This window comes from Oncorhynchus nerka, linkage group LG6 (assembly GCF_034236695.1).
Source record: "Oncorhynchus nerka isolate Pitt River linkage group LG6, Oner_Uvic_2.0, whole genome shotgun sequence".
In the NCBI taxonomy this organism is placed as follows: Eukaryota; Metazoa; Chordata; class Actinopteri; order Salmoniformes; family Salmonidae; genus Oncorhynchus; species Oncorhynchus nerka.
Window position 1 is genome coordinate 74,147,071 of NC_088401.1, and position 12,046 is coordinate 74,159,116.

Genomic DNA, 12,046 nt, shown 5'->3' on the forward strand with positions numbered 1-12,046 from the left:
TGAAACAGTGAGTTGTAGAGGATAGGGGACAGAGGCACAGTGAGTTGTAGAGGATAGGGGACAGTGAAACAGTCAGCTTTAGAGGATAGGGGACAGTGAAACAGTGAGTTGTAGAGGATAGGGGACAGTGAAACAGTGAGTTGTAGAGGATAGGGGACAGTGACACAGTGAGTTGTAGAGGATAGGGGACAGTGAAACAGTCAGCTGTAGAGGATACGGGACAGTGAAACAGTCAGTTGTAGAGGATACGGGACAGTGAAACAGTCAGTTGTAGAGGATAGGGGACAGTGAAACAGTCAGCTGTAGAGGATAGGGGACAGTGAAACAGTGAAACAGTCAGTTGTAGAGGATAGGGGACAGTGAAACAGTGAAAAAGTCAGTTGTAGAGGATAGGGGACAGTGAAACAGTCAGCTGTAGAGGATAGGGGACAGTGAAACAGTGAAACAGTCAGTTGTAGAGGATAGGGGACAGTGAAACAGTCAGTTGTAGAGGATAGGGGACAGTGAAACAGTGAAACAGTCAGTTGTAGAGGATAGGGGACAGTGTAACAGTGAAACAGTCAGTTGTAGAGGATAGGGGACAGTGAAACAGTCAGCTGTAGAGGATAGGGGACAGTGTAACAGTCAGCTGTAGAGGATAGGGGACAGTGTAACAGTGAAACAGTCAGTTGTAGAGGATAGGGGACAGTTGTAGAAAAAGTCAGTTGTAGAGGATAGGGGACAGTGAAACAGTGAAACAGTCAGTTGTAGAGGATAGGGGACAGTGAAACAGTCAGCTGTAGAGGATAGGGGACAGTGTAACAGTGAAACAGTGAGTTGTAGATGATAGGGGACAGTGAAACTGTGAGTGGTAGAGGATAGGGGACAGTGAAACAGTCAGCTGTAGAGGATAGGGGACAGTGAAACAGTCAGCTGTAGAGGATAGGGGACAGTGTAACAGTGAAACAGTCAGTTGTAGAGGATAGGGGACAGTGAAACAGTCAGCTGTAGAGGATAGCGGACAGTGAAACAGTTAGCTGTAGAGGATAGGGGACAGTGAAACAGTCAGCTGTAGAGGATAGAGGACAGTGAAACAGTCAGCTGTAGAGGATAGGGGACAGTGTAACAGTGAGTTGTAGAGGATAGGGGACAGTGAAACAGTGAGTGCTAGAGGATAGGGGACAGTGAAACAGTGAGTTGTAGAGGATAGGGGACAGTGAAACAGTCAGCTGTAGAGGATAGGGGACAGTGAAACAGTCAGCTGTAGAGGATAGGAAACAGTGAAAAAGTCAGTTGTAGAGGATAGGGGACAGTGAAACAGTGAAACAGTCAGTTTAGAGGATAGGGGACAGTGAAACAGTCAGCTGTAGAGGATATAGGGGACAGTGAAACAGTGAAACAGTGAGTGGTAGAGGATAGGGGACAGTGTAACAGTGCAACAGTGAGTGGTAGAGGATAGGGGACAGTGAAACAGTCAGCTGTAGAGGATATAGGGGACAGTGAAACAGTGAGTGGTAGAGGATAGGGGACAGTGTAACAGTGAAACAGTGAGTGGTAGAGGATAGGGGACAGTGAAACAGTCAGCTGTAGAGGATAGGGGACAGTGAAACAGTGAGTGGTAGAGGATAGGGAACAGTGAAACAGTCAGCTGTAGAGGATAGGGGACAGTGAAACAGTGAGTGGTAGAGGATAGGGGACAGTGAAACAGTCAGCTGTAGAGGATAGGGGACAGTGAAACAGTGAGTGGTAGAGGATAGGGACAGTGAAACAGTCAGCTGTAGAGGATAGGGGACAGTGAAACAGTGAGCTGTAGAGGATAGGGGACAGTGTAACAGTGAGCTGTAGAGATAGGGACAGTGAGCTGTAGAGGATAGGGGACAGTGTAACAGTGAGTTGTAGAGGATAGGGGACAGTGAAACAGTGAGCTGTAGAGGATAGTGGACAGTGTAACAGTGAGCTATAGAGGATAGGGGACAGTGTAACAGTGAGTTGTAGAGGATAGGGGACAGTGAAACAGTCAGCTGTAGAGGATAGGGGACAGTGAAACAGTGAGTTGTAGAGGATAGGGGACAGTGAAACAGTGAGTTGTAGAGGATAGGGGACAGTGAAACAGTGAGTTGTAGAGGATAGGGGACAGTGAAACAGTGATAACAGTGAGCTGTAGAGGATAGGGGACAGTGAAACAGTGATAACAGTCAGCTGTAGAGGATAGGGGACAGTGAAACAGTGATAACAGTGAGCTGTAGAGGATAGGGGACAGTGAAACAGTGAGTTGTAGAGGATAGGGGACAGTGAAACAGTCAGCTGTAGAGGATAGGGGACAGTGAAACAGTGAGTTGTAGAGGATAGGGGACAGTGAAACAGTGAGTTGTAGAGGATAGGGGACAGTGTAACAGTCAGCTGTAGAGGATAGGGGACAGTGAAACAGTGAGTTGTAGAGGATAGGGGACAGTGAAACAGTCAGCTGTAGAGGATAGGGGACAGTGAAACAGTGAGTTGTAGAGGATAGGGGACAGTGAAACAGTGATAACAGTGAGCTGTAGAGGATAGGGGACAGTGAAACAGTCACTTGTAGAGGATTGGACAGTGAAACAGTGATAACAGTGAGCTGTAGAGGATAGGGACAGTGAAACAGTGATAACAGTGAGCTGTAGAGGATAGGGGACAGTGAAACAGTCACTTGTAGAGGATTGGACAGTGAAACAGTGATAACAGTGAGCTGTAGAGGATAGGGGACAGTGAAACAGAGAGTTGTAGGATAGGGGACAGGGGACAGTGGCACAGTGAAACATTGTAGAGATAGGGGACAGTGGCACAGTCAGTTGTAGAGGATAGGGGACAGTGAAACACATTCAGCTGTAGAGGATAGGGGACAGTGAAACAGTCAGCTGTAGAGGATAGGGGACAGTGAAACAGTGTAACAGTGAGCTGTAGAGGATAGGGGACAGTGAAACAGTGAAACATTCAGCTGTAGAGGATAGGGAACAGTGAAACAGTCAGCTGTAGAGGATAGGGGACAGTGACACAGTCAGTTGTAGAGGATAGTGGACAGTGAAACAGTGAGTTGTAGAGGATAGGGGACAGTGATAACAGTAAGCTGTAGAGGATAGGGGACAGTGAAACAGTGAGTTGTAGAGGATAGGGGACAGTGATAACAGTCAGCTGTTGAGGATACGGGACAGTGAAACAGTGAGTTGTAGAGGATAGGGGACACTGATAACAGTGAGCTGTAGAGGATAGGGGACAGTGAAACAGTCAGCTGTAGAGGATAGGGGACAGTGAAACAGTGATAACAGTCAGCTTTAGAGGATAGGGGACAGTGAAACAGTGATAACAGTCAGCTGTAGAGGATAGGGGACAGTGAAACAGTGATAACAGTGAGCTGTAGAGGATAGGGGACAGTGAAACAGTGATAACAGTGAGCTGTAGAGGATAGGGGACAGTGAAACAGTGATAACAGTCAGCTGTAGAGGATAGGGGACAGTGAAACAGTGATAACAGTGAGCTTTAGAGGATAGGGGACAGTGAAACAGTGATAACAGTCAGCTGTAGAGGATAGGGGACAGTGAAACAGTGAGTGGTAGAGGATAGGGAACAGTGAAACAGTCAGCTGTAGAGGATAGGGGACAGTGAAACAGTGAGTGGTAGAGGATAGGGGACAGTGAAACAGTCAGCTGTAGAGGATAGGGGACAGTGAAACAGTGAGTGGTAGAGGATAGGGGACAGTGAAACAGTCAGCTGTAGAGGATAGGGGACAGTGAAACAGTGAGCTGTAGAGGATAGGGACAGTGTAACAGTGAGCTGTAGAGGATAGGGGACAGTGAGCTGTAGAGGATAGGGGACAGTGTAACAGTGAGTTGTAGAGGATAGGGGACAGTGAAACAGTGAGCTGTAGAGGATAGGGGACAGTGAAACAGTCAGCTGTAGAGGATAGGGGACAGTGAAACAGTGAAACAGTCAGTTGTAGAGGATAGGGAACAGTGAAACAGTGAAACAGTGAGTGGTAGAGGATAGGGGACAGTGAAACAGTGAAACAGTGAGTGGTAGAGGATAGGGGACAGTGAAACAGTGAAACAGTGAGTGGTAGAGGATAGGGGACAGTGAAACAGTGAAACAGTGAGTGGTAGAGGATAGGGGACAGTGAAACAGTCAGCTGTAGAGGATAGGGACAGTGAAACAGTGAAACAGTGAGTGGTAGAGGATAGGGGACAGTGTAACAGTGAAACAGTGAGTGGTAGAGGATAGGGGACAGTGAAACAGTGAAACAGTGTGTGGTAGAGGATAGGGGACAGTGAAACAGTGAAACAGTGAGTGGTAGAGGATAGGGGACAGTGAAACAGTCAGCTGTAGAGGATAGGGACAGTGAAACAGTGAAACAGTGAGTGGTAGAGGATAGGGGACAGTGTAACAGTGAAACAGTGAGTGGTAGAGGATAGGGGACAGTGAAACAGTCAGCTGTAGAGGATAGGGGACAGTGAAACAGTGAGTGGTAGAGGATAGGGGACAGTGAAACAGTCAGCTGTAGAGGATAGGGGACAGTGAAACAGTGAGCTGTAGAGGATAGGGGACAGTGTAACAGTGAGCTGTAGAGGATAGGGGACAGTGAGCTGTAGAGGATAGGGGACAGTGTAACAGTGAGTTGTAGAGGATAGGGGACAGTGAAACAGTGAGCTGTAGAGGATAGTGGACAGTGTAACAGTGAGCTATAGAGGATAGGGGACAGTGTAACAGTGAGTTGTAGAGGATAGGGGACAGTGAAACAGTCAGCTGTTGAGGATAGGGGACAGTGAAACAGTGAAACAGTGAGTGGTAGAAGATAGGGGACAGTGAAACAGTCAGTTTTAGAGGATAGGGAACAGTGAAACAGTGAAACAGTGAGTGGTAGAAGATAGGGGACAGTGAAACAGTGAGTTGTAGAGGATAGGGAACAGTGAAACAGTTAAACAGTGAGTGGTAGAAGATAGGGGACAGTGAAACAGTCAGTTGTAGAGGATAGGGGACAGTGAAACAGTGAGTGGTAGAAGATAGGGGACAGTGAAACAGTGAGTGGTAGAAGATAGGGGACAGTGAAACAGTCAGTTGTAGAGGATAGGGGACAGTGAAACAGTCAGTTGTAGAGGATAGGGGACAGTGAAACAGTAAAACAGTGAGTTGTAGAGGATAGGGGACAGTGAAACAGTCAGTTGTAGAGGATAGGGGACAGTGAAACAGTGAGTGGTAGAAGATAGGGGACAGTGAAACAGTGAGTGGTAGAAGATAGGGGACAGTGAAACAGTCAGTTGTAGAGGATAGGGGACAGTGAAACAGTCAGTTGTAGAGGATAGGGGACAGTGAAACAGTAAACCAGTGAGTTGTAGAGGATAGGGGACAGTGAAACAGTGAGTTGTAGAGGATAGGGGACAGTGAAACAGTGAAACAGTGAGTGGTAGAAGATAGGGGACAGTGAAACAGTGAGTTGTAGAGGATAGGGAACAGTGAAACAGTGAAACAGTGAGTGGTAGAAGATAGGGGACAGTGAAACAGTGAGTTGTAGAGGATAGGGAACAGTGAAACAGTGAAACAGTGAGTGGTAGAAGATAGGGGACAGTGAAACAGTCAGTTGTAGAGGATAGGGGACAGTGAAACAGTGAGTGGTAGAAGATAGGGGACAGTGAAACAGTGAGTGGTAGAAGATAGGGGACAGTGAAACAGTCAGTTGTAGAGGATAGGGGACAGTGAAACAGTCAGTTGTAGAGGATAGGGGACAGTGAAACAGTAAAACAGTGAGTTGTAGAGGATAGGGGACAGTGAAACAGTCAGCTGTAGAGGATAGGGGACAGTGAAACAGTGAGTTGTAGAGGATAGGGAACAGTGAAACAGTGAGTTGTAGAGGATAGGGGACAGAGGCACAGTGAGTTGTAGAGGATAGGGGACAGTGAAACAGTGAGTTGTAGAGGATAGGGGACAGTGAAACAGTCAGCTGTAGAGGATACGGGACAGTGAAACCGTCAGTTGTAGAGGATACGGGACAGTGAAACAGTCAGTTGTAGAGGATAGGGGACAGTGAAACAGTCAGCTGTAGAGGATAGGGGACAGTGAAACAGTGAAACAGTCAGTTGTAGAGGATAGGGGACAGTGAAACAGTGAAACAGTCAGTTGTAGAGGATAGGGGACAGTGTAACAGTGAAACAGTCAGTTGTAGAGGATAGGGGACAGTGAAACAGTCAGCTGTAGAGGATAGGGGACAGTGTAACAGTCAGCTGTAGAGGATAGGGGACAGTGTAACAGTGAAACAGTCAGTTGTAGAGGATAGGGGACAGTGAAACAGTGAAAAAGTCAGTTGTAGAGGATAGGGGACAGTGAAACAGTGAAACAGTCAGTTGTAGAGGATAGGGGACAGTGAAACAGTCAGCTGTAGAGGATAGGGGACAGTGTAACAGTGAAACAGTGAGTTGTAGAGGATAGGGGACAGTGAAACTGTGAGTGGTAGAGGATAGGGGACAGTGAAACAGTCAGCTGTAGAGGATAGGGGACAGTGAAACAGTCAGCTGTAGAGGATAGGGGACAGTGTAACAGTGAAACAGTCAGTTGTAGAGGATAGGGGACAGTGAAACAGTCAGCTGTAGAGGATAGCGGACAGTGAAACAGTTAGCTGTAGAAGATAGGGGACAGTGAAACAGTCAGCTGTAGAGGATAGAGGACAGTGAAACAGTCAGCTGTAGAGGATAGGGGACAGTGTAACAGTGAGTTGTAGAGGATAGGGGACAGTGAAACAGTGAGTGCTAGAGGATAGGGGACAGTGAAACAGTGAGTTGTAGAGGATAGGGGACAGTGAAACAGTCAGCTGTAGAGGATAGGGGACAGTGAAACAGTCAGCTGTAGAGGATAGGGGACAGTGTAACAGTGAAACAGTCAGTTGTAGAGGATAGGGGACAGTGAAACAGTGAAAAAGTCAGTTGTAGAGGATAGGGGACAGTGAAACAGTGAAAAAGTCAGTTGTAGAGGATAGGGGACAGTGAAACAGTGAAACAGTCAGTTTAGAGGATAGGGGACAGTGAAACAGTCAGCTGTAGAGGATATAGGGGACAGTGAAACAGTGAAACAGTGAGTGGTAGAGGATAGGGGACAGTGTAACAGTGCAACAGTGAGTGGTAGAGGATAGGGGACAGTGAAACAGTCAGCTGTAGAGGATATAGGGGACAGTGAAACAGTGAGTGGTAGAGGATAGGGGACAGTGTAACAGTGAAACAGTGAGTGGTAGAGGATAGGGGACAGTGAAACAGTGAAACAGTGAGTGGTAGAGGATAGGGGACAGTGAAACAGTGAAACAGTGAGTGGTAGAGGATAGGGGACAGTGAAACAGTGAAACAGTGAGTGGTAGAGGATAGGGGACAGTGTAACAGTGAGTTGTAGAGGATAGGGGACAGTGAAACAGTCAGCTGTTGAGGATAGGGGACAGTGAAACAGTGAAACAGTGAGTGGTAGAAGATAGGGGACAGTGAAACAGTCAGTTGTAGAGGATAGGGAACAGTGAAACAGTGAAACAGTGAGTGGTAGAGGATAGGGGACAGTGAAACAGTGAAACAGTGAGTGGTAGAGGATAGGGGACAGTGAAACAGTCAGCTGTAGAGGATAGGGGACAGTGAAACAGTGAAACAGTGAGTGGTAGAGGATAGGGGACAGTGTAACAGTGAAACAGTGAGTGGTAGAGGATAGGGGACAGTGAAACAGTGAAACAGTGTGTGGTAGAGGATAGGGGACAGTGAAACAGTGAAACAGTGAGTGGTAGAGGATAGGGGACAGTGAAACAGTCAGCTGTAGAGGATAGGGGACAGTGAAACAGTGAAACAGTGAGTGGTAGAGGATAGGGGACAGTGTAACAGTGAAACAGTGAGTGGTAGAGGATAGGGGACAGTGAAACAGTCAGCTGTAGAGGATAGGGGACAGTGAAACAGTGAGTGGTAGAGGATAGGGGACAGTGAAACAGTCAGCTGTAGAGGATAGGGGACAGTGAAACAGTGAGTGGTAGAGGATAGGGGACAGTGAAACAGTCAGCTGTAGAGGATAGGGGACAGTGAAACAGTGAGCTGTAGAGGATAGGGGACAGTGTAACAGTGAGCTGTAGAGGATAGGGGACAGTGAGCTGTAGAGGATAGGGGACAGTGTAACAGTGAGTTGTAGAGGATAGGGGACAGTGAAACAGTGAGCTGTAGAGGATAGTGGACAGTGTAACAGTGAGCTATAGAGGATAGGGGACAGTGTAACAGTGAGTTGTAGAGGATAGGGGACAGTGAAACAGTCAGCTGTTGAGGATAGGGGACAGTGAAACAGTGAAACAGTGAGTGGTAGAAGATAGGGGACAGTGAAACAGTCAGTTTTAGAGGATAGGGAACAGTGAAACAGTGAAACAGTGAGTGGTAGAAGATAGGGGACAGTGAAACAGTGAGTTGTAGAGGATAGGGAACAGTGAAACAGTTAAACAGTGAGTGGTAGAAGATAGGGGACAGTGAAACAGTCAGTTGTAGAGGATAGGGGACAGTGAAACAGTGAGTGGTAGAAGATAGGGGACAGTGAAACAGTGAGTGGTAGAAGATAGGGGACAGTGAAACAGTCAGTTGTAGAGGATAGGGGACAGTGAAACAGTCAGTTGTAGAGGATAGGGGACAGTGAAACAGTAAAACAGTGAGTTGTAGAGGATAGGGGACAGTGAAACAGTCAGTTGTAGAGGATAGGGGACAGTGAAACAGTGAGTGGTAGAAGATAGGGGACAGTGAAACAGTGAGTGGTAGAAGATAGGGGACAGTGAAACAGTCAGTTGTAGAGGATAGGGGACAGTGAAACAGTCAGTTGTAGAGGATAGGGGACAGTGAAACAGTAAACCAGTGAGTTGTAGAGGATAGGGGACAGTGAAACAGTGAGTTGTAGAGGATAGGGGACAGTGAAACAGTGAAACAGTGAGTGGTAGAAGATAGGGGACAGTGAAACAGTGAGTTGTAGAGGATAGGGAACAGTGAAACAGTGAAACAGTGAGTGGTAGAAGATAGGGGACAGTGAAACAGTGAGTTGTAGAGGATAGGGAACAGTGAAACAGTGAAACAGTGAGTGGTAGAAGATAGGGGACAGTGAAACAGTCAGTTGTAGAGGATAGGGGACAGTGAAACAGTGAGTGGTAGAAGATAGGGGACAGTGAAACAGTGAGTGGTAGAAGATAGGGGACAGTGAAACAGTCAGTTGTAGAGGATAGGGGACAGTGAAACAGTCAGTTGTAGAGGATAGGGGACAGTGAAACAGTAAAACAGTGAGTTGTAGAGGATAGGGGACAGTGAAACAGTCAGCTGTAGAGGATAGGGACAGTGAAACAGTGAGTTGTAGAGGATAGGGAACAGTGAAACAGTGAGTTGTAGAGGATAGGGACAGAGGCACAGTGAGTTGTAGAGGATAGGGGACAGTGAAACAGTGAGTTGTAGAGGATAGGGGACAGTGAAACAGTCAGCTGTAGAGGATACACAGTGAAACCGTCAGTTGTAGAGGATAGGGGACAGTGAAACAGTCAGTTGTAGAGATAGGGGACAGTGAAACAGTCAGCTGTAGAGGATAGGGGACAGTGAAACAGTGAAACAGTCAGTTGTAGAGGATAGGGGACAGTGAAACAGTGAAACAGTCAGTTGTAGAGATAGGGGACAGTGTAACAGTCAGTCAGTTGTAGAGGATAGGGGACAGTGTAACAGTCAGCTGTAGAGGATAGGGGACAGTGTAACAGTGTAGAGGATAGGGGACAGTGTAACAGTGAAACAGTCAGTTGTAGAGGATAGGGGACAGTGAAACAGTGAAAAAGTCAGTTGTAGAGGATAGGGGACAGTGAAACAGTGAAACAGTCAGTTGTAGAGGATAGGGGACAGTGAAACAGTCAGCTGTAGAGGATAGGGGACAGTGTAACAGTGAAACAGTGAGTTGTAGAGGATAGGGGACAGTGAAACTGTGAGTGGTAGAGGATAGGGGACAGTGAAACAGTCAGCTGTAGAGGATAGGGGACAGTTAAACAGTCAGCTGTAGAGGATAGGGGACAGTGTAACAGTGAAACAGTCAGTTGTAGAGGATAGGGGACAGTGAAACAGTCAGCTGTAGAGGATAGCGGACAGTGAAACAGTTAGCTGTAGAAGATAGGGGACAGTGAAACAGTCAGCTGTAGAGGATAGAGGACAGTGAAACAGTCAGCTGTAGAGGATAGGGGACAGTGTAACAGTGAGTTGTAGAGGATAGGGACAGTGAAACAGTGAGTGCTAGAGGATAGGGGACAGTGAAACAGTGAGTTGTAGAGGATAGGGGACAGTGAAACAGTCAGCTGTAGAGGATAGGGGACAGTGAAACAGTCAGCTGTAGAGGATAGGGGACAGTGTAACAGTGAAACAGTCAGTTGTAGAGGATAGGGGACAGTGAAACAGTGAAAAAGTCAGTTGTAGAGGATAGGGGACAGTGAAACAGTGAAAAAGTCAGTTGTAGAGGATAGGGGACAGTGAAACAGTGAAACAGTCAGTTTAGAGGATAGGGGACAGTTAAACAGTCAGCTGTAGAGGATATAGGGGACAGTGAAACAGTGAAACAGTGAGTGGTAGAGGATAGGGGACAGTGTAACAGTGCAACAGTGAGTGGTAGAGGATAGGGGACAGTGAAACAGTCAGCTGTAGAGGATATAGGGGACAGTGAAACAGTGAGTGGTAGAGGATAGGGGACAGTGTAACAGTGAAACAGTGAGTGGTAGAGGATAGGGGACAGTGAAACAGTGAAACAGTGAGTGGTAGAGGATAGGGGACAGTGAAACAGTGAAACAGTGAGTGGTAGAGGATAGGGGACAGTGAAACAGTGAAACAGTGAGTGGTAGAGGATAGGGGACAGTGTAACAGTGAGTTGTAGAGGATAGGGGACAGTGAAACAGTCAGCTGTTGAGGATAGGGGACAGTGAAACAGTGAAACAGTGAGTGGTAGAAGATAGGGGACAGTGAAACAGTCAGTTGTAGAGGATAGGGGACAGTGAAACAGTGAGTTGTAGAGGATAGGGAACAGTGAAACAGTGAAACAGTGAGTGGTAGAAGATAGGGGACAGTGAAACAGTCAGTTGTAGAGGATAGGGGACAGTGAAACAGTGAGTGGTAGAAGATAGGGGACAGTGAAACAGTGAGTGGTAGAAGATAGGGGACAGTGAAACAGTCAGTTGTAGAGGATAGGGGACAGTGAAACAGTCAGTTGTAGAGGATAGGGGACAGTGAAACAGTAAAACAGTGAGTTGTAGAGGATAGGGGACAGTGAAACAGTCAGCTGTAGAGGATAGGGGACAGTGAAACAGTGAGTTGTAGAGGATAGGGGACAGTGAAACAGTGAAACAGTGAGTGGTAGAAGATAGGGGACAGTGAAACAGTCAGTTGTAGAGGATAGGGGACAGTGAAACAGTGAGTGGTAGAAGATAGGGGACAGTGAAACAGTGAGTGGTAGAAGATAGGGGACAGTGAAACAGTCAGTTGTAGAGGATAGGGGACAGTGAAACAGTCAGTTGTAGAGGATAGGGGACAGTGAAACAGTAAAACAGTGAGTTGTAGAGGATAGGGGACAGTGAAACAGTCAGCTGTAGAGGATAGGGGACAGTGAAACAGTGAGTTGTAGAGGATAGGGAACAGTGAAACAGTGAGTTGTAGAGGATAGGGGACAGAGGCACAGTGAGTTGTAGAGGATAGGGGACAGTGAAACAGTCAGCTTTAGAGGATAGGGGACAGTGAAACAGTGAGTTGTAGAGGATAGGGGACAGTGACACAGTGAGTTGTAGAGGATAGGGGACAGTGAAACAGTCAGCTGTAGAGGATACGGGACAGTGAAACAGTCAGTTGTAGAGGATACGGGACAGTGAAACAGTCAGTTGTAGAGGATAGGGGACAGTGAAACAGTCAGCTGTAGAGGATAGGGGACAGTGAAACAGTGAAACAGTCAGTTGTAGAGGATAGGGGACAGTGAAACAGTGAAACAGTCAGTTGTAGAGGATAGGGGACAGTGAAACAGTCAGCTGTAGAGGATACGGGACAGTGAAACAGTGAAACAGTCA